General features: G+C 41.6%; 1 pseudogene; it reads left to right on the top strand.

Annotated features, from left to right (window-relative positions):
* Nucleotides 1–7,461: 7,461 nt before the first annotated feature.
* Nucleotides 7,462–25,283, top strand: LOC113138074 (D(4) dopamine receptor-like; annotated as a pseudogene).
* The last annotated feature ends 1,110 nt before the right edge of the window (nt 25,284–26,393 follow it).

Here is a 26,393-nt window from a genome sequence, read left to right on the forward strand (position 1 = left end):
TTGGTTTTCCATTATGGGACAGTACCTGGGAGCAGGTACGTCACCAGACTGCGGGTCACCGATTGGACAAGGAGTGACGTCACTGGACGAGTCATGAGCGCCACGCCCGAGTCAAACCCGCCATTTTAAAAACTAGCGTTTGTTTTCCATTTAGCGTCGTTAGCAAATGGCTAACGCTGCTCCAAAAACACCGCGGCCCTAAAGGAAGCACCGCCCCGCCCGGCTATGACGGTCCAGTACTCAATTGTACTGGAAAATGATCTAACACGAGTCGAGCTGAGAATGGCTAAAACTGTGTAATAGAAAAGCGGCATTAAATAAATAATAGGACACTGATGATGTGCCAAATGAATTTGGTGACAACACAGGATAAAAGGTGACTCAATAAAGGCTGAACTATAAAAATTCACAAAAGTTAGGAAACCAAACGAACATTATTATTATTAAATGACAATTAATTTAACAATTATAGCTCCTTGTCTTACCTTACAACAGCTGGAAACAGGCGCCGTCAGTGCTTTGAAATGTTGCTTCCGACTTATTGACGCTAACCCGGCCACATTAGCCAGTCCCGCTTCAGACACGATACTAACGCTTGTAAAAATGTCCAACAACACGGAAACTTCAACAAACACGACACTAACCTTCTTACAAATGCCCAAACACAGCATCTTCTCGGCAAACAGCAAACTTCTCTTGCGAACGTCAGCGTCTCTGCCCCAGCGTCTCCGTCACTCAAAGTGTCACAGCGCTGCGCTGTGATTGGCTGTAACCTGAGGGGGCGGGGCCTCCATCGTTGCTGGGTGAAGTTCACCGCCAGACTCCACGCCTTTCAATGTTTTTTTTTAATTTATTTTCTGAAATAACAGACAAAAATATATACATGTTTGCTTTCAGGGAAAAATAAAGTTTATCTCATATTTTACTGAAAATTACTGTTGATGCTCATTGGGCCTGTCTACATAGAGCTTCATGTTCTGATTATAGGGAGCTAGCTAGTCAGGGACGTCCAGCCAAAGTCATCAGCTCGTGACTACTGTCACTCACTGTTGACTGTCAATAGACACTCACCTCTCCTAATCTATTGCAATCAGTAATGCAAACAAAACATTTCTGAACAAGTATTTGCTTAACTAAAGACTGAGGCTCTCTAATAAATATTCTGTGCCCCCAGAACAAGGTTGCACATGGTTGCAATGGTGTTCCTTTTTTTTCATTTCGGTGATTTAGCACAAAATTAAAATGCACCAAAAACAATAATACATTATTTATGGTATTTCTCATGCACATTGATAGTTCTGTAAATTACAAAAAGCAATAAAATGTGCAGGCCATGGAGGTTAATCATCTCTGACTCAGTGACGGCTCCTGACAAATCTCTCAGGTTGCCATGATGGCTAAGATGACCCATTAAATGGGTAAATGAACAGCTAGCAAACTACGCATTGTCACACTGCACTGAACAATTTGTTTTTTCTGATCCCTGCATATATGAATACAACCAGAGTAACCGCTAGATGGAATCAACGCAAATTTTTCTCCATCAGCTACACAGTCTACAGTATTTTGTGGACAGCTACATCCTGGAGTTCATTGTCAATGTCTTGAATAATAATTCGGCTCTACAATGAATGAACATACCAGTGATCATCTGCAGTGGGTTGCCATTTATTGGTTCACCCTCAGAGACATGTTTGGATGTAAAAGCAACACACACCTGTCGTTGTCCATGTGGTGTCCGTGCCGGTGCCTCCATCAGGATGAAACAGAATGAAGGGGGTAACAAAACAAAGCGTTAGCTACTTCACAGCCCGCTAGCAATGTTTTCCGCTCATACCAGCTCCGCTAAAGACCGCAATTATACATTTCCCCCCTTTACAGATACTTGTTTTGGGTTTAAATTTGGTCGGGGTGGTCCTGATTCTTTAGTTGCCAATTTATCCCGATTAGCGACTGAATGATATTTCTCTTAATGATTTGATCGTGTTGCTCTGAGATGAGGTAACGTTAGCTATGTTGACCGTGAATCCCGCTAGCTTGCTACTCCCGCGAATTGTAACACCGGGTTACGTATGACGAAAGCACGTTAGTGCAAGCCCTTCCGGAATCCACACAGAATACATTGCAGCGTCTAAAGTTTGAGAACAAATTAATGTGAGTCTATTAAAACTATCTGGGCGATTTTCACCCAGACTGAAAGCAGCACTGCACGGAACAAGCCTTGGCGCTGATTGGACCATATTCAGAGACAGGCAGGATTAACTGCCTACAACAGTGACAGATAATGTGATTAAAAATCTTAATGTAATTTTTTTTAACAGCATTAATAGTGTGATATTACAAGTCTGCGACAATTATCCACAACTTTGTATGAAAAGAATATAAAAACCCTGCATCATGTTACATTGATATTTGGTGAGAATGCTCTTTTGGATCTGTTGCATCCCCCTAATGATGAAAGCATTGCTAATACGGTATGAAAAATAAAACAAAAATGACTCTTACACTCCTGCTTGCACTAGTTCACTGATTACATTACATATACTAAAATATTCGTCAATAATATTGTACATATTATGCCTATTTTTTTCATACCCTCTATTTTTAAAATTTTACTTTTTTAATTTGGGATGGAGATGGGTATTTCTTTTGGGCTACACAGAAGGTTCCTAGCAATATTGTGCAAGTGAACACTACAGAAATGAAAACTAGAGCCTTTATAAACATGCTGCCAAAAAAGTATGGTCCAATAACAGGGGGTACATATTATTAATATTATACTTACTTAAATGGTCTGCAAAGAACATGTCCACCAACAAATCAAAATCCAAATCATAAGTTTATTAGTACTTGTTTGGGTGTTAGTTCAATAAGGCACATTAAGAATCTTAAAATCTTAAAACATCCAAATGTCAAAAAATGGTGACAGATGAATAAAATGACTTCTAAGCGGTGTTGATATCTTTTCTGTTCATGTCAGCCACTCAGACACTCAAAGATCCTGCTTCACTGCCAATTGCTGAATAGATCTGTGTATAACCAGCCAAAGACAGCAGACTCATTGGACAAGAGCGCTGAAAATAAGCATTCAGTTAATGGTGAAAAATATGGTAGAAACACAAAAGGTCAACATCATCAAGGTCAGCTGAAACTCAAGCAGTAGGCTTTCTCAAACAAACATATTTTATGATAAATAAACAATGTGAAGTGGGCAGTAAATTAAAAAAAAAAATGTGAAGATTATACAGTTTGTATTATTACTCAAGTGTGGTATATTGCAGTTGTCTTAAATATTATACATTTTATTAAATAACTAACTCCCTCAAAACACTGGAGATGATTGTGGATTTCAGGAAGGACCCAGCCCCCTCCACCCCCTCACCCTCTACGATACCCCGGTGACCCCTGTCGAGTCCTTCCTCTTCCTGGGCAACACCATCACCCAGGAGCTCAAATGGGAGCAGAACACCAGCTCCCTCACCAAAAAGGCTCAGCAGAGGATTTACTTCCTACGGCAGCTGAAGAAGTTTCACCTCCCTTCAAAGATGCTGGCGAACTTTTACACTGCCATCATTGAATCCATCCTGACATCCTCCATCACGGTCTGGTTTGCTGCAGCCACAGCCAAAGACACTTTAACACACTTTTCACTTTAACACTCTTAAAGTGCACTACACTTCCACACTCTTCACTTTCCTGTATATACCATAGTATTTATTTTATTTTTATTCTTTCTAGTTTATTATAAAACTATGTACATACTCCTGCATATATGCTTGCTCCAGACACTACCTGTAAAGTGTTCTTTGCTGTACCTGGCAATAAAACCGATTCGGATTCTGATTACCCTAAATCTTCCAATGCCCAATGCTACCACAGGAGGGCGGATATCCACTGCCAGCACAGCATGACTTGCAACCACATCTGACCTGTAGCCATCCATCCATATTTGGCTTCTTTAACACACACACACACACACACACACACACACACACACACACACACACACACACACACAGCCACTATTTTCATTTCACAAGAAAACAGATTCACTTTTGTGAGATACTAGTCAAAATGCAGGTCTGAAATAGATGGATTTTATATGCGACAAGCTTACACATTTTTCAAACTTCTTTTTCATCTGATTCACTTCATCTCATGGATTTGATTTACTTCATCTCATATACTCCATCTGCATGGCCTCTGAGCTCCCTATCTGCTGATTTTCAAACTTCCTTCTGACCAATCACAGCCAGTATGCAAATGAGAGTCATTCTAATGAGACTTTCACCCTCTATACCTAGGGTAAAGGGTAGCTAAATATATATATATTAACCTTGAAAAGGCTCCCATCAGCCCAAGTTAGGAGTGTTAACTAATTCATATAAATTTATACCTGCCGGGAATCAAACCCTGTCCTCCAGTGTGCTAAATCTGTGTCATTGCCTCTCTACTGCCGGTGGTACGTTTCAGCTCTGTGTCCATGTGGATCCATAGACAAAGAGCAAAAGACCACTACAGATAATAGCATTTGGAGGCTTCACCATAGTTGAGGTCAAGAAGATGGTCCCAGGGGGGTATTGAACCCGGTGTGGGTTAGGTTAAGGATTAGGGTTATAGTTTAGGGGTTAGGGTTAGGGTATTATGGTTAGGGTTTAGAGTCAGGGTTAGGGTGTATTTTATCCAGTACATTTTTAATATAATGAAATAAATTCTCAATTGAGTCTGCAGATCCCTGTAGCAGAGACACATAATGACCACAGTTAGAAAATGATTAAAATAAGACACAAAATAATCGGAAATATAAAAAAGTGTTACTCTTAAGTGACACAAAACAACTAGGAAGAGATCCAAAATGACTACAAAAAGACTCAAAACACCTCTGAAGAGACACAAAGTAGGTACAGTAAAACAAACCTGACCCAAGAGACAAAACAACTACAAGGAATGTCTTTCAGTCTTGTTCCTCTATCCACTCACCCAACCTGTCGAGGCAATGGCTGCCGAAACTGAGCCTGGTTCTGGAGCTTTCTTCCATTAAAGGGAGTTTTAACCTCTCCACTGTCACCAAGTATTTGCTCATAAGGGATTTGTTGGGTTTTTTCTTTTTTGTAAAGTGCCTTGAGATGATTGAATTGTGATTTGGTGCTATACAAATAAAACTGAATTGAATTGAATTACTGTGTAGGGCTTTTAATATCTGTGTTCAGGGGGCCATTGTCTCATAATCTGTGTCTGCATTATGTTCAGTAAAACAATGAAAATAAACACAGGCAGACCTATTTGACTTCTTTGGCTTTAAGCATGAAAATAGCCAACACTCAGGCAGACAACTCCTCTAGCTTTATCAGTTTGAGTTTAACTTCAACATTTAGCAACTGTTTTCAAAATCAACTCATTTTAACTACTGCCCCCACGAACCAGCACATCCAACATCTAAAGCTACATGCTAAAATGCAATATGTCCTTCATTCATTGCATTTTTGTTTCTGGTGTGCAGTGGGTTTCAGCCTTACAGCAAGTGTGGGTATAAACCTTTGTCTTGTTCCTGTCTGTTGTAAAATTGGACTTTTAACAGACCCTTGTTATGTAATATCTTGTACTCTGCAGTTGATGTAACTAACTTAGGGTTGGTGGAATTTTGCAGAAAAGCTAATCTCATTATAAACCTACTTAATAGCATTCTTGTTCCACCTAAAGCAAAGACACAGTGAGCTGTGGCTTTAAGTTTCACTCACTTGTAAACAAGAAAATTGTTTCAGTGTTAGTTTATAGTATTTTGTTGGTGTGTGTGTGTGTGTGGGGGGGGGGGGGGGGGGGTACTTGTGCAAATGCAGCTTTTCAATGTTGAGGTGGAGATCAAATTTACAAATGACTGCAAAAGAAATAAGAAATCTAACCTAATCCATAGACTATTATATATTGTCATTACTGAATGTTAGTCACACACATCATCACTCTTTAATAACACAAAGACCATGTCTTTAATTGCCCAATTCCATCAATATCCTGTTCCCAAAATACTTCTTTTAAACAAATGAAAAAAGTGCTTCTCAGTACCAAAAGCCAGTTCCTGTTCCAAAAAACACACCTCTAGCATTTATGTGACTATAAGTTGTGTCCCGTCCCCATCTCCCCCCACCCAAAAAAAAGGAAAATTCAGCCTGAAGAGCCTTACACCACACAGCTCCTTTGACATACCTCTAAGAAGTTGGCGCCCCCACCTAACGCAAAACGTCGCAAAAAATAGGCTCAATCATTAGTGCTTCGTTTGTCCTGGCTTGTGCTGTAGAAATTTTTGTTTGTGCTGCTTTGGTTTGTTAGATATAAAATTAGGGCTGCACCTACCGATCATTTCGGGAGTCGAGTATTCTACCGAATATTTCGGCGATTACTCGAGTAATCGGATTAAATACACTTTTGTATTTTTAAATAATAATACTATTGTGTAAACGACATGTTACCTTACAGTGACGTTACCTCGTGTTGGCTCCGCTGGGTGAGACACATGTTTGTTTCCAACCGGATGTTTCCTGTCCAAATGTTGAAGCATTGACAAAGTGCCGTTGTGTTACACCAGTTCTACTTTACAACAAGCACACATTGCACCATGTTGTTGTCGTTTTTAAGTTTGAAACAATCCCAGACTTTTATTTAATAAAAAATATATATTAAAAGATTACATTTCAAAATAGGGCAGTACAGTGGATTAGTGTTTAGTACTAGGGTTCCTGGTTTGAAACCCATCAGGGGCCTTTCTGTGTGGAGTTTGCATGTTCTCCCTGTGCTTGTGTGGGTTTTCTCCAGGTACTCTGGTTTCCTCCCACAGTCCAAAAACATGCATGTCAGGTTGATTGGTGACTCTAAATTGCCCATAGGAGTGAGTGTGAGTGTGTGAGGTTGTTTGACTGGACTGGTGACCTGTCCAGGGTGGACCCCTGCCTTTCACCCAAAAAGAGCTGGGACCTGGGACCCTGGTTAGGAATAAGGGGGTATAGATGATGGATGGATATTTTTTAAAATACAACTTTAAAAATATTTCCTGTGCACCCTAGAAGTCTCAAGGAATATCTTTCAGTGCAAACCTACAGACATCATGGCTTTGTTTATTCTGCTTGGTGACATGAGATGGCTTCAAAATGAAAAACATTGTGTTAACTATTGTTTCTTGCTGTACACAGCTGATATGCCATCATGCTGTGACTGTGAATACGACAGCAGAGCGTCAGTAAACAAGATTTGTGCGGATGGATTTAAGCCGCTGCCTTTTGATTCGTCTGCTCTGCTAAACTTATTCCTTCAGGAGCAGGCTGAGAACAGGGAAGGGAAACAGCCCAGTTAATGGAAAAGAAAAGTAAAATGAGTGCTGGATAAAGTGGGATCTGGTTTCTGTAGGTTGTGTGGCTTTGCGTTTGGAGAGCTGAAACGCACCGGGAACGGTGCGGACGCTGAACGCCTCAGATGAGCGTCCTTACGGGCACACGTCGACTTCACCTGCAACCCTACAGCCTATTTATGAGCTGCTGGATACGAGTCATAGATGAAAACTACATGGGAGAGAGGCGTTCTCCGTCGGACAAGGAGCCCGTCAGTCTTCGGCGTACGGCGCAATACCGGCGACATGTCGGACAACTCCACCGATTTTAGCAAGGACGCACTGCCTGGGGCTGCAGTCACACAATACAATTTCCTGGCGCTCATATTTGGCATTTTGCTGATTGTGATCATTGCCGCGGGGAACGTGCTTGTGTGTCTTAGCGTTTATTTGGAGAAGGCTTTAAAAACGACAACAAACTATTTCATAGTCAGTTTGGCGTTTGCAGACTTGATGCTGGCAGTGCTGGTTCTGCCACTCTTCGTTTATGCAGAGGTAAGAACCGACTGAATGAAGTGTACAAATCCAGAGGCCTTAGGGGTCAGAGGGTCCCTGGACTGAGTTAATTTTTTTCTATAGTTTGCTGTAGGCTAATATCCGTGGAGAGCAGTGTCAGAGTGGAGCAGCACTTCAGTGGCACCTCCATCGTCACCTTCATATTGAAGCTCAGCTGCAGTTTTGTAGCAGAACAACGGTACATTAAAACAATTACAAAGACATGCAAAATGACTAAAAGGAGACAAAAATGACAGCTGAGTGAAAACAACCCGAAAAAAAGATGCCACATGGCTATAAACAGATGCAAAATGACCACAAAGACATGGAACATGAGATGCAAAATAAATAACTAAAAAGGTACAAAGACATGCACAGTGACTACAAACACGCAAACAAATTTATAATGACTATAAAGAAATGAAAATCATCACAGGGACAATGACTACAAAGAAACTGGAAATGAATGCAAAGAAACACAAAATGACTACAAAGATACAAACTTATCAAGACATGCAACAAAGAGACAAAATCACTGCATCATTTTGAGTTGTTTTGGGTATCTTTCAGTCTATGCTGCTTTTTTGCAGGAATCGGCAGCAAGTGTTTTACATATCTGTGCCTCTCACATAATGTGTCCATGACTGTAACCTGTCACAACCTGTGTGAACAAAGCAGAAGTAGCAGTTTACACAGTCAGGGGCTCTAATAATTTACACAACTTTCAAGTAAAACTGCATATTTCAAGTATTTTTGAGAGCTGTTTTGTCTATGTCATTTCCTATAAGTGAAAGTGAAGTGACTTGTGGCCAAGTATTGTGACCCATACTTGGAATTTGTGCCCTGCATTAAACCCATCCAAGGTGCACACACAGCTGTGAACACACACACACCGTGAACACAGTGGGCAGGGTGAGGGTTGGTGAAACAGCCAATGCTGTGGCGCCCTTGCTCAAGGGTCTCACCTGAGTCATGGTATTGAAGGTGAGATATTGCTGGTCCTGGTATTGCCCAATATAGGTGACTATGGTATTTATTAGGAGAGGTGTGGTACATGAATCAGTATTTTCAGACAACAGTAATGTTTAAATGGTGTAATCACCAGTATTTAGCAGTGCCTCCTATATACTTGTATGTCTGTCTCAACATCTGAGGCTCAGCCCTGCCGAGGCTTCCCTTTAAGTCCTCCTTAATTAGCCACATTTGTGATCTTATTACCTATGGTAGTGGTTGCAGTCAGTTAATCTACTGAGTGTCACACTTGTTCATCACATACTGGATAAAAAAAAAGTCAGGCAGAAAGCTTAAAGCTGACCAAATGTCAGAACAGGAGAAAGGAGACAGAGTTGTGTTAAAGGAATGTGTGTCTCAACATGAGCTGCAGTGGTGCAAGAACAAGAGGATTACAGATATTTACACTGATATTTGGGGCAGCTAATGGAGTGGTGGTGTTGTGTTTTTCTGTCCTGTGTGCATGTAGTTTCAGGGTGGAGTTTGGTCCTTGGACATGATGATGTGCGACGGTTTGATGACCATGGATGTGATGCTGTGTACTGCATCAATATTCAACCTCTGTGCCATCAGTGTGGACAGGTATGTGTGTGTTTGTCTGGTTTCGGTTTATATGGGAATAAGGGGAGTTTCTCAAATTTTAAACAAAATTAATAATTTCATAGACAAAACCACAGATATTTTGGTTACTTATTCTACTGTAAACTCAGGGAATTTGTGTTGGTGTCCCAGTTCAAGATTGTTAGAAAATCAACAGTTTTTATACAGCAGTAGTGCCACCTCTTTCTAGAATTGAAACAATTGAACCAAACATGTGGTTTGGGTTGAGTTGTTAGAAAACTCTGTTAGAACTACAGCTATTATCAAAAACTGTAATGGTTGTTTTACAGTGTTGAGGTTTTCTTACTTTGTCTCAATAGCCTGAAAAATAAGACAGAATGGATTAGTCAGGTAGTTTAATAATTTCTCCTAGGCTGTAGAAGTTTTGTCAGTTTTTGACTTTAGCATTCAAAATCATTTACAGGAATTTTATATGTCTTCTTAATTGTTGAAATTACAGACCAGGGATTACAGACGTAAGTAGAGATGATTGATAACTATTTAATGAGAGGTTATACCCTTGGAATGACTCAGTTCTTATTGGTATTTGGTAAATTCAGCCTAGTTGAAAGACTAAGAAAGCAGTAGTTGTTACTATAATAAAAGTGCCTATCAGACATGTTCTTGCTTTATTTTTGCAGGTTCATTGCAGTGTCCATACCTCTAAATTACAACCGTAAGCATGTGGACTATCGTCAGCTTATCCTGCTGTCAGCGACCTGGCTGCTGGCCCTGGCCGTGGCCTCTCCTGTCATCTTTGGCATCAACAACGTGCCTAACCGTGACCCCAGTGAGTGTAAACTAGAGGACAACAACTATGTGGTTTATTCATCTGTCTGCTCCTTCTTCATCCCCTGCCCCATTATGGTCCTGCTCTACTTTGGGGTTTTCCGTGGGTTGCAACACTGGGAGGAGGCGCGTAAAGCCAAACTACGCAGCAGCATTGAGGCCTGCAGGAAACTGCAGCATGCTGCTGTCGCCACTGCCCTCCCCCCGCTGGCGGGCACCATCCCTGGACCTCTGCCCATGCCTCTGCCCAGGATCATCGAGAGAGACTTGGCTCAGTCTCGGCTGGATGATACTGATGACGACATACAGCAGGAGATTCCTTATCCTCGGCAGTACAGAGAGAACTCGGTGCCCACAGTTATATTCAGCCAGCAGCAGCAGAAGAAGAGAGCCAAGATTAACACCAGGGAGCGGAAAGCCATGAGGGTGTTACCTGTTGTAGTAGGTGAGTGTTCATGTTCTCCCTGTCTGCCTGTTACACCCGAAAACGTATTTACAACAACTAAATATAATGAATAAATATTACAGATTGAACAGGCCATGTAAATTATGTATTTATCTGTAGAAACCTGACTCCTCAGCTGATTTGCTGTGAATAACAGAAAGTTTAGTACAAAGCAACATCCATAGGTTATACAGCTACAGTATATTTGGGCTTATCTGTTTTTTTTTGTTTTTTTTTTGGTTCCAAAGGATGGCTCACTTTTAACTGGGATAAAATAACCTCATGTTCCAAATTGAAGCTTGCATGTAACACATTTTGGGAAAATTACCTCTCACCTGCAAAATGGTTCTTCAGTCAGTGTGCATCACAGGCAAGAGCAGAAGGATAATGGAACCATACCATGACTTCTGGCTGGTTACGAGTGTCATCTCCTTCAAATCTAGTCTGGGCCCATTACTGAAGGGGTTCTTGTATGCCATGTACTTGGAAAATTTGTAAAGGAACTATTCCAGTGATTTAGTATTATGTTTCCCAAAAAAGGGAACTCACATGAGTGATTTTTAAAAAAACTGATTAAATTAATAGCAGCAGTGACTATGATGGTCATACTTTTGGTCTACAAGCTCCAAAAACACTGGATAATGGAACTCAGTAGCATCTTACATTACACACTGTCTTCCTGGTAAATACTCCACCTTTCCAAGTCCATGATGCCAGTTTGTATTGCAAGCTGTGTGCTGAAAGTCAGTCTTTGAAGCCTTGATAACATCATTTTTATATAATCAGAGTTATTATCCAAGACTTGACAAAACTCCTGCAGAGCCACAAAGACATGTTACAACTCATTTTACAGGCTGTGGTGTGCTAAACAGACACTTCATACACAAAATCGTTGAAAGTACCACTTTAAATTGTTATTGTAAAAATAAAACAAGCAAAAGTGACAACCAGAGGTGTTGGCTTAAAAAAAATACTAATAGCATTAAATGATCTATATGTTGTATGTCAGTTACATGATCATCACATTGTACAGTTGCTAGGGCATTTTTTCAGTGCAATTTTCATAGTAGTCTCAGTTCTATATCTTATCATTTGTACACCTTGACAGCAGTTTGATGCACCCAGTGACTGTCTGACTTTGTCTTTGTGTGATTTCTAAGAGCCAAACAAATCACAGTAATTATTTAGTAATTATTTCAAGTGTCTCATTTGATGAATCCCTTTTTGGTGCTTGTTTAATTACAAAAGAGGCTTTCCGACATATAAGTTTTTTTAAACTAAAATATTGTTCCCTCTGTTGCCAAGGGCCTTTGTGCCACAACAACCCTAAGTGTAAGTATCTTTCATAATGGCTTCTTCTACATTTTAGTTGCCTGTTTATTAGCTGAAGCTGGAAATGAAAGTAAAATTGCCTCTGACAGCAGGTGAAGTGTTTGAGTGCTGAACAGTTCAATATGATAATTATTCCTTGGTGGAAAATTGGCACTGCAGCAGTTATAATTAGTGTTATCTGTGTGTGTGGTGCCTATTAATCAAACTGGATCAGCCAATAAATTATAGGCAAACCTTCCTTACAAACGTATATTTTCGATCCCAACAGCATCTCTGCTCTGTGAATGTAAATTTAGTTTCCCAATTTTTCTTACACTTTTTGGTTTCTGGGAAATGTTTAACTTACACATTTTGGAAGATAAAATTGCCCTTTTTTACTAGAGAATAGACAGTACATTAGCCTTTCCTGTTTGTGTTCACAGTTAATGTTTATGTTGCAGCTCAGGTAACAGTGAGTCTGCTGACATTCATGCAGGTCACCCTGAGTGCCGTCTGTCAACAGGCAGCACCATATAGCTTAGAGTCTTCAATCCAATTATTATGCAACACAAGATCTTAGAGTCACACCATCTCTCCTGCACACAGACTGTAGAACTAATGGATGTTGATTCTGTAACTGTTATACACTGTGTAAAAGCATAATTTATGTAAATAAGAAACTTTAGATTTGCAACTTTAATTTTTTGGTGTGCATGTAGTGATATGAGCTCATTACTGAAATTAAAGCACTCAGATTAAGTAAAAGCAACACAAAATCCTTTGCACATGCAGTGTAAAGCCTCTTATTTAAAATGTGTAAGCATGTAAGTAAAATGATGCTAATTTGCTTATTTATTATACTTATACTGTAGCAGTGTCCTAGCATTAGTACTTGAGATACTATGTTGTCATCACTGCAGGTGCAGAATGCAGGGGTCAGTGAACAGGGGGTGCATGTACAGATAAGCTGCGGAGGACGATGACAAAGAACTAATTTCAGGCACCACGAGGCAGAACAGCAATACAACATGACCTACTGAGCTGAATCACCTGTTCAGAGGCTTTGTAGACAAAGCCCCCATTCAGTTACTATTCCCCCTTAAGAACCCCATATAGAAAAGTGTTATAATGCCTGATCATCAGCAGAGAGCTTCTCCTTAGAAGAGCTAAAGAAAGACATGAGCCCCATCCAACAAACTCTCAACACAAAGCCAGCAAACCACTCAGATGTGGCACAGTTATTCATAGTCTTTACTGATTGGAGGAAAACAAGGTGAGTTATCATTTTCAGCTCAACCCCTTCAACACAAAAGTTCACTAGTATTTGTTCATGAAGGCTGAAGGTAACCAGAGGAGCATCAGATAAGTTTTAGAGGGGCTTTAAATCAAGTTTTCACACTGGGGTCTCTAAACAGACCAGTAAGGCCAAAATTATCTTCCAATTCCTGTTCCTGTGTGGTCAGTTCATATAGAAAAGGTTCAGAGAATAATTTTCTGCTCCTGTGTCTTTATCCTCTTTGTGAACGCTGGCACTAAAATGAATGATTTATTACGTGTGAAGTTGAGTCAAAAAGTTGAGAAATCCAAAGTGTATTAAACACCCTTGAGCAGTAATGTCCCAAGTTAAAATTATGTGACAGCGATATACATTTCTGCTTTAACTCTAATGAACCCAGTGCAGTCATGGAACTTTTAGAGTCACACTGTCAAGTCACAATGAAACACACAAGGCAAATGAAATAAGACAAATCACAGGAAGAGAAAAGTGGAAATGAATAGGAGAATGTTAGGAGATATGACTTTCAAAAATATTTCATAAGCTGGACTATTAGGATGGTTTCATTACGTAGTTATAGCACAACTTAAGCTATGTCCCAATGACAGACCTGGCATTATTTGTACATTTATACTCATTAAAGGCGTTATTACCTACACCTCATTTAAACAACAGTCTGTTCTTCCTGAAAGGTGTGTAAGTTAAAAGGTCTATTGTCATGCACATTTGTATGCCTTTGTTAACTGTAAAAAAACCTAAAGCTCTTTTGCCCCTTAGAAGTGGTGATAAATTGGTGGATTGTGATGATATTTCAAAGCTATTCTCTTCAATATTGCTGGCATTTTCAATCAGATTTAAATAAAAGATGAGATGAGATGAGATGAGATGAGATGAGATGAGAAAGAAAATAATTGTTGAGGATAATCTGATTCTGAATCGGATTGAATCGGTTTTATTGCCAGGCACAGAAAAGAACACTTTACAGTACTAGGAATTTGTCTTGGTGTCTGGAGCAAGCATATATACAGGTATGGAGTATGTACATAGTTTTAAAATAAACTAGAAAGAAGAATAAAAATAAAATAAATACTATGGTATATACAGAAAAGTGAAGAGTGTGAAGTGTAGTGCACTTTAAGAGTGTTAAAGTGAAAAGTGACTGACTGTAGTTTGGGGGGGGGGGTCACATAGGGGTGACTGGGGTACCGTTCAGCAGGCTGACTGCAGTAGGGAAGAAACTGTTCTTGTGGCGTGAGGTCCTGGTCCTGATGGACTGGAGTCTCTTGCCAGAGGGGAGGGACTGGAAGAGTTCTTGTCCAGGATGAGAGGGGTCAGCTGCGATCTTTGCTGCACGTCTCTGGTTCCTGGAGATGTACAGCTCCTGGAGAGATGGGAGACTGCAGCCGATCACCTTCTCAGCAGAGTGGATGACATGCTGCAGTTTGGCCTTATCTTTGGCTGTGGCTGCAGCACACCAGACCCGTGATGGAGGATGTCAGGATGGATTCGGTAATTGCAGTGTAAAAGTTCACCAGCATCTTTGAAGGGAGGTGAAACGTCTTCAGCTGCCACAGGAGGTAGATCCTCTGCTGAGCCTTCTTGGTGAGGGAGCTGATGTTCTGCCCCCATTTGAGCTCCTGGGTGATGGTGGTACCCAGGAAGTGGAAGGACTCAACAGAGGTCACCGGAGTATCGCAGAGGATGAGTGGGTGGAGGGAGGATGGGTCCTTCCTGAAATCCACAATCATCACCAGTGTTTTGAGGGAGTTGAGCTCCAGGTTGTTGGTGCTGCACTATGACACCAGACGGTGGAGGGGGGGGCATAGGATCCTGGGGAGTCCAGATGCTGGAGAATGAAGCGGAGGGCCATATTCACAGCATCGTCCACAGATCTGTTGGCTCTGTAGGCAAATTGTAGGGGGTCCAGGAGAGGGTCTGTAATGTCCTTGAGGTAGGACAGGTGTGGGATTTTACGACAGAGCAAATGGTCACTGACTTAAACCAATGTGGGGGTTGAATGTTTGCTTGACCCTTTCATGGTATGTGGTTCTGTCTGTTTTATTGTTTTAGTGTTTTAGGGTAGAAGGTTGTAAATAACTGCCAACAATTTGTTTCTTTGATGGTAAGAAGACTGAAGATAGTACCTGAACAAACATGTGGAGTCTGTTCAAGATTAGTCCACCCCTTTCTTGTCAAAATGTATATAAACTGGTCTTTTAACCCAAACGGGAGAGGACTTCTGCAAGGACGTCCTCTCCGGGCCCGTGATTAAACCTGAGATGATTCATCACACTTGTGGTTGTTTTCTGAGAATTAGCAACTCTCAAACTTAAAGAAATTTCTACCACAATTTGGCGACGAGGATGGGATGGACATGCCACTGACTGTTGCCTGTTCTAGACCGAAGGAAACCACCGGTGGTAAAAGTTAAACACAGGGAAAATTCCGCTCCGACAAACGGAGGACCTGGATCCCGCCTGAGGTCAGAACGGGTGGCGGACAGTGGATGCTCCATTCATTTACTGAGTGAGTACAGTGTTATGAATCATTTCTTCTGTATGTTTTTTGGTATGTTTTTGGTCTGCGTTAAAGAAAAACCCTAGGTGTGTGTTTGGTAATCACGTGATCGTTGTAATCCCTCCTGGTAATGAGACCAGTGTGTCTGCGGGACAGACGCCAGATGATGAAAAAATAATCCTAAAAAACAAAAACCAAAAAAGAATAAAAAAACAACGAGAAAACCCCACTGGCTGAGGATTACAAACGTAAGTCTTCCTTCGGGAAGCCATATGGTTTATTAAGGAAACGACCCGTACGTGGCAAACATGAAAAAATTAAGACAGTACTGACGAAGTAAGCTATGATTGTTAATGGAAAACGATATTGTTGTTTATGAAAAGTAAGCTGTTATTGTTAATGTTGTTACTGAGAAGTAAGTAATGAGGAGTAAGCTATTATTGTTTCTGAGGAGTGAGGGTATTATTGTCTATTATTCTTAGAAATCATCCCATAAAATAAATTGGGCGTGTGAATGTGGTGATAATTTTATAAGCTTTGTGGTGACTCCTTCAGTGTCTTGTATGCACAATGTGTGTACAGTAAGGGTACGTTGCTCGGAACGAAAGTGTCATACAAACTACCTGGCTGAAGAAAGTTACCCAAAGTTAGTGTTTGTCTGATAAGATCCGACCATACGATGAGATGGGAAGATCAGAGTGAATGAGAATTTATTGTGTGTGTGTTATAAGCCCAATGAAAGTGTAAGCACCAGTCCCAGTGAGTCTAGGAACATGGGGAATAATCCGGGGAAATTAGAAATCCTACCTGACCCTCTGACAGGCCCTGCTAAAATAATGACAGAGAAATGGGGTAAATGTGCAGTTGAGGAGATTCCACTATGGCACGCCATTACTGAAGGGGTGTTTCCATTGCAAGGCACACTTAGCACAGACTGTTTGAAGCGGTGTAGAATATTGTTGGAAGAAAGAGAAGCGGAAGTGACAAAGAAAAGAAAAGGGAAGAAAATAAATTGGCACTCTTTCCAGAAATGGGAAAGGGAGGCAGAGGTGAAAGAAAAGAAATCCACTGCAGGGTTGATGGTAAACTTAGCAAAGTCTGATGGTGAGGAAGTTAAAAAGGGAAAACAGAAACGTAGAGTAAGAAAGGGTAACCTGCCTCCTCCATATGCTGTCGCTATGCCCGTGGGGGGTCCAGCAGCAGCACAGCCTATCAGAGCCCAGGTGGCTGCAGCAGCAAGTGCCCAGTCACAGGGAAGCTCAGACGAAGAACAAGAAAGTGAATCTGAGCAACTCTATCCTGACCTGTCTTCTCTTTACATAACCCCTCAACCAGCGAAAACCCAGACTGAGAAAAAAACTCAAATTTCACCTGATCCTTTGAGCAGAACAAAGTCTCCCCTAGCAGCTACGTTTGACTACTGGCTGAGGAGCCAGACCAACAAAGGGGAAATACACCAGATGCCCATGATGACGTTCCCTAACCCTCAGCCTATGCCACAAGACGCACAGGCACAGGCCAACTGGAATCCAGAAGTGCTCGTCTACAGACCATGGCAGCCAGATGAACTGAAGGAGGTTGCGGATGAACTACCGGACCCCCAAAAAACTGGCGGTGAGAAATGGGTAACAGCAATGCAGCAATTACTCACTATGTATAACCCTACGTTACAGGAAGTAGAAGCTGTGTGTCGCAGGTTTTTCAAACTCCGGTGGGCAAACATCAGACCCACAACATGGTCAACCACGGCAACAGTGGGGTCCCAACAGTTCACCACCATGATGGACACCCTGTATGATGCTGTACGAACTGCGTTTCCTTTGAGAGTCTGCTGGCCTGAGATTCACAATACCAGACAAAAAGAGGGGGAGTCAGCAGCTGATTATCGCACCCGCATGGAAACGGTATTCGCTGCGCATTCAGGAATCGACCCAGGTAATGCGGCATACACCCACCTGTTGAAAACTGCATTAGTAAATGGTCTTTATCCTGGCTTAAGGAGCTGCGTGATGACATCATGTGTAGGCTGGGAAACAGAGACTTTGCCAAATGTATGGACACATGTCTTACACGCAGAAAGGAACCGAGTGGAGGCTCACATGAACCAGGTAAAGACTCTCCAAACTGCTCAGTTGATGTATTACCAACAGGGAACGCAAACCCTCAGAAGGGGCCTGAGGCCACGACACTACACTCCAAAAGGCCGAAAATTTCTGCAGGATCAGCGTCAGAGAGGACAGCCTAACACAGAAGTACGGTGTTACACTTGTGACGGATATGGACACATATCCCGTAACTGTCCTACAGACAGGAGGAGGACTTCACAGGACACACAAGTGCAAGAGAAACCCTGGCCACATGCTCCGCCCCAGGGACTTGCTGTGCATTCACCAGGGTTCCAGGCTCCTCAAGCATAGGAGGCAGGGGAGGCAGGTCAGGACATCGCACTACACGGAGACACACATACAGTTCTACAGCCACACACTAATAGACCAGCTGTTACATACCATCAATACATACAACTAACATCAGACTCAAAAACACCACCTAGATTAACTCTTAAGATACAAGGAGTGAATGTAACATTCTTAGTAGATTCAGGAGCAGAGATTTCTGTCATTCAATCTAAATTGCTCCCAAATGCACAGAAAACAACACAATACCTTAAGACAATAGGAGCATCAGGCATTCCTGGTTTTGAACCACTATCAGAGCCACTTACAGTATGTTTTGGTGATTACAGAGGTGACCATGTGTTCCTTTTGTCAGATGTATGTCCTGTAAATTTAATGGGCAGAGACCTCATGTGTGCACTAAGGGTTGATGTTAAATGTGAGCCCACAGGCATTAACATAACTTGTGCAACAGCCGGTCTCTATCCCTTCTCTTTGTCACAACCTGCCTGTTATTACTCATGGGATCTCATACAGTTCCCTGACATAGATGAATTATATTCAATGGTGCCACAGATAACACAGGCACCTGCAATCCTACAATGTATTTCTCATGTTTCGGCAGAAAACAGAGATATCACATATGAAGAAGCTTGGACTACAACTGACAAAGACACACTGGAAATAACCTCAGTATTAATTGGACACAACTGTGCAGCAGCTGTAGTAAGCCTCTCTAAGTCACAATTAGCTGTGTTTACAGAAAGGGGTTTTGTCCCACACATTGCATTGACAAAGCAACCATATCAGTCCTGGGAAGATATAGGTTCGTGGGTTAAAACAGCCCTAGAGGCTACAGACTGGCAGCCAGAGTGTGATGGTAGATTACATTGCAAATCATTGAACATTACATCCTGCTCCTTACATATCCTAGTACCAGTTATACGATCTATTCATAGGTTGTATTCACAGCATAAAGAACCGTTACTCCTTATGCCTCTGACGGCTGATGAGGAAGCATTACTTTCAACAGTACCTAGCAAATTGTGGGCTACTAGTAAGTTTGATTTTGGGGAAATAAAAGGTGCAACTCCTGTTGTTGTACAGCCAAAGTCTAATTTTAGGCCTTGTAAAAAACAGTATACACTGAGTCCTGAAGCTGTTGAAGGCATTGCTCCTGTCATTCAGTCACTGATAGATAAAGGTGCTATTGTGGAATGTCCTCAGTCACCCTGCAACACCCCAATCTTGCCTGTAAAGAAACCAAATGGTAGTTGGAGGCCGGTTCAGGACCTCAGAGCCGTGAATGCAGCTGTTCACCAAGTGGCTCCTACAGTTCCAAACGTAATAACACTAGTGTCTCAAATTCCGGGGGATACTCGTTGGTATTCTGTTATTGATTTAGCAAATGCATATTTTAGCATTCCTGTTCATCCTGACTCACAGTTCTGGTTCGCATTCACTTTCAATGGTAAACGTTACACATGGACTCGCATGCCCCAAGGGTTTTCTTCAAGTCCTACTCTGTTCACAGTGGCAGTGGCTGAAAACCTCTCACATTGGGAGAGTCCATGTGGTAGCACACTAGTTCAGTATGTTGATGATTTGTTAATATGTTCCCCAACAAAGCTAGCATGCCAAACAGACACAGTGTCTCTACTAAGTTTTCTGGCAGAAAACGGCCACAAGGTTTCAAAAGACAAATTACAACTTGTCTCACAATCTGTGCGCTATCTTGGCCATATTTTAACTCCGGAGGGTCGCAAATTGGGTCCTGAACGCATCCAAGCAATTCTGGATGTACCAAAACCGCGAAATAAAAAACAAATGATGTCATTTTTAGGATTAGCAGGCTATTGCCGTCCATGGATTCGTAACTATGCGGAGATCTCCCAACCCCTTAATGACATCACACATGGGGGAAAACATTTGGCCATGACTGACGATTTGACTTGGACTTTGACTGCAGAGACTGCTTTCACAGAACTAAAACAGGCCTTGTCAAGCACACCCTGTCTAGGACTTCCAGACCACACTAAACCATTTAATTTATTTGTATCTGAACGAAATGGCTTCATGTCTGCTGTCCTCACCCAGCAACATGGTGACAAGCAACGACCCATAGGTTATTATTCAAAATATCTTTCTATAACAGAGAGAGGTATGGTACCATGTTTGAGAGCAGTAGCAGCTACTACTGAAGCTGTCTTAGCTACAACTGATATTGTTGCCATGAGTCCTCTTACAGTACATGTCCCCCATGCAGTCCACTCTCTCATTCTGCAAGCAAAAACAGCTCATCTTACACCAGCTAGACAGATGCACTGGCAGAATATTTTATTAACAATGTCACATGTTACTCTCAAACGCTGCACTGTTCTTAACCCTTCAACCTTGCTCCCTACAGCTGAAGACGGAGAGCCTCATTCATGCTTAGAGCTTGTAGAAGCTACAGCTAATCCACGTGATGATTTATTTGACACACCTTTGGTTAATGCTGAAGCTGTATTCTTTGTTGATGGGTCTTCAATGAGGAACCCATCAAATGGGGCACCATGTGTGGCTTATGCAGTCTGTACTGAATATGATATAATTGAAAGTGCTAGATTGCCCTCTCACTTATCAGCTCAGGCTGCAGAGTTGTTTGCCCTAACCAGAGCTTTCATTTTGGGTACCGGAAAACGCATCACAGTCTACACTGACTCTCAATATGCATTTAATGTTTGTCACAACTTCCATGCTTTGTGGAAGAACAGAGGTTTCCTCACCTCAACGGGTAAACCGATTGCTCACAGAATTCTCATTATTAATCTTCTGAATGCCTTATTGCTCCCTACTTCAGTAGCAGTGTGTAAATGCCAGGCCCACACTGGTGCTACTGATCACATCTCGCAGGGGAATGCAACTGCGGATGGAGCAGCTAAGGCAGCAGCAAATTCACCTGTCTCCCCAATTCTACAGATGCCCCTGTCTATTCAGGAAAATGTTTTTTCCCTTGATGATGTCTCCTTATTACAGACAGGAGCTGATGTGGGTGAGCAAACTGTCTGGAAAAGAAAAGGGTGCACACAACTTCCCTCGGGTATCTGGGTTAGCCCTACTGGGCTCCCGGTGCTCCCTAGATCCATATTTCCCTTCTTGGCAAAATTGACTCATGGGCCTGACCATGCGTCAAAAGGGGGGATGGTGGATATTGTAAATAGATTTTGGTATGCACCAGGATTTTCAGTGTTTGCTGAAAATTTTTGTAAAAAATGTGTGATTTGTGCTACTAACAATATAGGTAAAAGTTTAGAAGTAACTATGTCTGCGCATCCAAAACCAGAAGGCCCATTTGAACACTTAATGATGGATTTTATTGAACTCACTCCATGCAATGGCTACAAATATTGCTTAGTAATATTGGATATGTTTTCAAAATGGATTGAGTGTTTTCCATGCAGAAATGCTACTGCTGTTTCAGTGGCAAAGGCATTACTGAAAGAAATCATTCCACGATGGGGACTCCCTTCCAAACTAAGTAGTGATAATGGGTCACATTTTGTAAATAATGTGATACAGAGTCTGTCAGTAAGTCTTCAGATTAATTTGAAGACACACTGTGCATACCATCCATCTAGTGGTGGTGCAGTTGAGAGAGCTAATCAGACACTGAAAACCAAACTTACAAAATTAATGGCTGAAACACAATTGTCATGGGTAAAAGTCTTACCTTTAGCGCTAATGTTTATGAGAGGCCGCCCACATAAAACAACTGGGCTCTCTCCTTATGAGATACTCACTGGACGACCCATGCGAATGACAAATACGCCTTTTCCCCAGAATAAGTTAACTTTAACAGGAATGGATGATGAGATGTTACAATACTGTTGTGCACTTAACCAGACTCTCAAGCTCATTTTCCCTAAGGTAAAAGCTGCCCTTCCTGAGCCTGTGGTAGGACAACTCCATGCCATCCAGCCAGGAGACTGGATAGTGGTTAAAGACCTTAGGAGGAAGCATTGGAACCAGCCCCGTTGGACAGGACCATACCAGGTGCTACTGACGACCCCAACGGCTGTTCGGATTGCAGAGAGGGATACGTGGATTCATGCATCCCACTGTAAACCCTTCCCACAGGGTGCCACCGATGAGACGACGACGAGGAGCTGAGAAGATGCGCGGACTGTGGGTGCTGTTAGCAGTTGTCATCACTGGAGTGATCACCACTGCAGCCATAATTCAGACTGCATTCAGAACAGACGAAACCACGAAAGGAAGAACCAAAGACATGTCATCCAGACTCCCAGAAGATGACATCTTACAGGCAAACAAAGAACTCTTAATAAGACGCAAAAGACAGTTGTTCGAACAGTCCGAGTGGAAACCTTGGGGGTTTGACGCAGAGGAAGTGCTATCTCAACCTGCTGTTCATGTTAATAGTTGGTATTCCTACATTCAGTGGCATAAAAACAACCTCTACGGACCGTATTCTAACATTCTAGCTATTCAGGGTCCTCCTGAAAGTTGGCATTCTCTTTTTAAATTAGAAACACAGCATTGCCCTTGTTTGGACCCTGTTATTAGTTTAGTACAGTCTTTTACAAAATATACATCTGTAAGCGAACACAGCAGGCAATACTGTAAATATTCCCATCGAATGTGGTATGGTGCAACCGCAGATGCATATGGACATACACAAGAACAGAAATCTATTTATTTATCATGTGTAGATTGGTTTTGTGATCACATGTTGCCTGCACCATTTCCATTGAATTCTACTATAGCTGACCCTGTGGAAGTACCTTTGCAACCCACAAATATTTCACATTCGGTGTGTTTGTGTTCAAATGGCACAGGGCAGTTTATGGGAATATCACAATGTACAAACCCTGTTGCAGGTCTTACAAGTCGAACAATCATGACTGCACATGGGACTGAGCACCAGCCAGCTTCTGGTTCAGTTAATATCACTTTCAAAGATGGACAGACAATATTAGTAAATGATTACCTTCATGCTCCTGCATATATGGGTATACCACCTATTGGAAATTTTTATTGGCTTTGTGGGAACAGAGCATTTCTTTTCCTACCGTCAGGATGGTCAGGGTGTTGCTATTTTGTTAATCTTACAATTGTTAACTTAGCCTTAGTTCCTGTTAATTTAATGCATAGTGTAACCCACATTGAGAAGCGAGAGATAGCAAAATTCTCAACCCTTGAAGCTTTCCATTGGCGTATTTCTTTAGGTGAAAAATGGGGAATTGGGTTGTTACCTTGGTACGGTGTAACATTCTTAGCCGATCACATTGACAATATTACCTATTCAATGTCTGCATTTGCCAATGAGACTATAAAAGGGTTTTATTTACTTCAAGCAAATGACAAATCTCATAGACTAACATTATTAAAACATGAAATGGCTTTAGACTATCTTTTAGCCAAAACTGGAGGCCTGTGTTTAACTTTAAATTTGACAGGAGATGCTTGCGTCACTCTCATTCCTGACAATTCTGATAATATGACAAATGTTATAGCAACATTACAACGGATTCGGGATGCTTTTGGGCCATCCGAATCTTCGGGTTTCAGTTTTAGAAATTGGTTATCAGATAAGTTTGGTCCTTGGGGTGCTGGAATTGTGCAAATTTTAATCCCTGTAGTTATTATGTTTAGTATGCTCCTGTGTTTTTGTACATGTGCACTCACTTGCATGCGGGCCCTGATGTATAAATGGTTAGGAGGAGTACTTGGAGGAGAATACACTTCACTTTATGTTAGCTTACCAACTGAATCGACAAATACTGCTGAAATACAGTTAAATGATTGGGCCCCGGGAAACCCATACACTGACAGTGATCTAGATATAGAAAAACCCTGACTAATGATGTAACATTTTGTTAATGTCTTGTCTTGAATGTGTTGACACTTTGTGTCAAAAGGGGGGAATGTGGGATTTTACGACAGAGCAAATGGTCACTGACTTAAACCAATGTGGGGGTTGAATGTTTGCTTGACCCTTTCATGGTATGTGGTTCTGTCTGTTTTATTGTTTTAGTGTTTTAGGGTAGAAGGTTGTAAATAACTGCCAACAATTTGTTTCTTTGATGGTAAGAAGACTGAAGATAGTACCTGAACAAACATGTGGAGTCTGTTCAAGATTAGTCCACCCCTTTCTTGTCAAAATGTATATAAACTGGTCTTTTAACCCAAACGGGAGAGGACTTCTGCAAGGACGTCCTCTCCGGGCCCGTGATTAAACCTGAGATGATTCATCACACTTGTGGTTGTTTTCTGAGAATTAGCAACTCTCAAACTTAAAGAAATTTCTACCACACAGGACGAGGCGCTCAAAAGACTTCATGACCTTGGAAGTCAGGGCAATGGGTCTGTAATCATTAAGTCCTGTGATCCTTGTCTTTTTGGGGACTGGGATGATGGCTGAGGTCTTAAAGCAGGTTGGCACATGGCAGGTCTTCAGTGAAGTGTTAAAAATGTCTGTGAACACCGGGGACAGCTGATTGGCACAGTGCTTCAGAGTGGAGGGGGAGACAGTCTGGGCCTGTAGCCTTGCGGTTGTTCAGTTGTTTGAACAGTCTATTCACATTTCCCTCTCTGATGGAGAGAGGCATGAGGGGTAGAGGGGAGGGGGGATAATATTTGGACTTACAGATGCATTTTGCCACATTTTTGTGATATATTACAAAATATGGTTCCACAGTATTATGGTACACATTCACAGGATGAATGCAAGCAAGATACAAGAACCTTCATAGTGAATCTGTGAGTTTTTTAAAAACATGGTCTGGATCAGAAATGGCCAAGGTTAGGTGAATGCATAAATGAAACATGATGACTAACTTATTTCTTTCTATATATTTTTCCACAGGTTGCTTCTTGTTCTGCTGGACTCCATTCTTCGTGGTCCACACAATGCGTGCTGTGTGTTTGACATGCAACATCCCCCCACCTCTGATGAGCACTGTCACCTGGCTGGGTTATGTCAACAGCGCTCTCAACCCCATCATCTACACTGTCTTCAACACTGAATTCAAGAAGTTCTTCAAGAAATGTTTCCGGAGCTGCTGTTGACACTAGATGTTCCTCCACAGACACTCAGTCGGTGAACTAAAGGGAGGAACTTCGAGATCAGGAAAATCTCATACAGCATTTGGCTTGTTGAAGAAATACAGTGGGTTACTGAAGATACATTATATGTGGCATTTCTGGGTCCACTTTCTCATGTCATGAGGCAGTCTTTTGATTCCTGGGGATTACTGCCCAAAGAAATTTATTGTTGATGTTTTGATGATGTTTTGACTGAAATGTACAGACCAGCAAAAAAAAAAACTGCTGGTTGATACTGAGTGTCCAAAAGGAAGACTGTTTCCGTCTGTACAGCATTTTGTTTTTTGAATTATTAAATGTATCATCATTGGTTGTGGTTATGTTCTCCCAGTTCCAGTGAAGGGTGTGGGATTTACACAGAGCATGAGAGGGAAGTCTGCCTGGAAGGATCAACTCAAATGTCCCCAGGGATTCAGAAAGACTGAATAAGCTTCAACAGAACCAGAATTTATGACTAAAAAAAAATCCTCTAAATCAGCCTTTCACCCCCACTTATTTAAACAAGATTAAAGGAACAGTTTGACATTTTGGCAAATATTCTCATTTGCTTTCTTGCCATAGGATAGATGAGAAGATCAATACAAATCTCATGTCTGTACAGTAAATGTAAAGCCGCAGCCAGAAGCTGGTTAGACTAACTTTGCATTAGGCCCGAAAAAGAGGGGAATAGCTTGTTTGGTTCTGTCTGATGTAGGGCTGTTCCCAACCCAATTTTTTACCAGAGCAGCTTGCATCTCTGAAACCAGAAAGTCCCTTGTAAAATTATGTAAAAGCCTGTATTTACAGACAGTTGAATAAATTTTTTTTTTAATTATGCATTTCTTTTGTTTCTGATTTTATCTTCACACATAACCTACACAGTGCATTTCATGTTTGTATACTGAGAGCGGAATAACAAAGTGAAGCCAGGGAAGGAGACAGCTCATTAAACCTCTGTTCATTCCTCTTCTGCTCCATGACAGACATGGAGTGCAGGTGGATGCTGTGCACATTCTGCATCAGAATTTTTCAAGTTGACAGCTTGGGTCAAATTTTCAACTTCTGGGTGGGGGGTGAAATTTTTGGTGAACCCTT

The sequence above is a fragment of the Mastacembelus armatus genome, chromosome 3 (genome assembly GCF_900324485.2).
Source record: "Mastacembelus armatus chromosome 3, fMasArm1.2, whole genome shotgun sequence".
Classification (NCBI taxonomy): domain Eukaryota; kingdom Metazoa; phylum Chordata; class Actinopteri; order Synbranchiformes; family Mastacembelidae; genus Mastacembelus; species Mastacembelus armatus.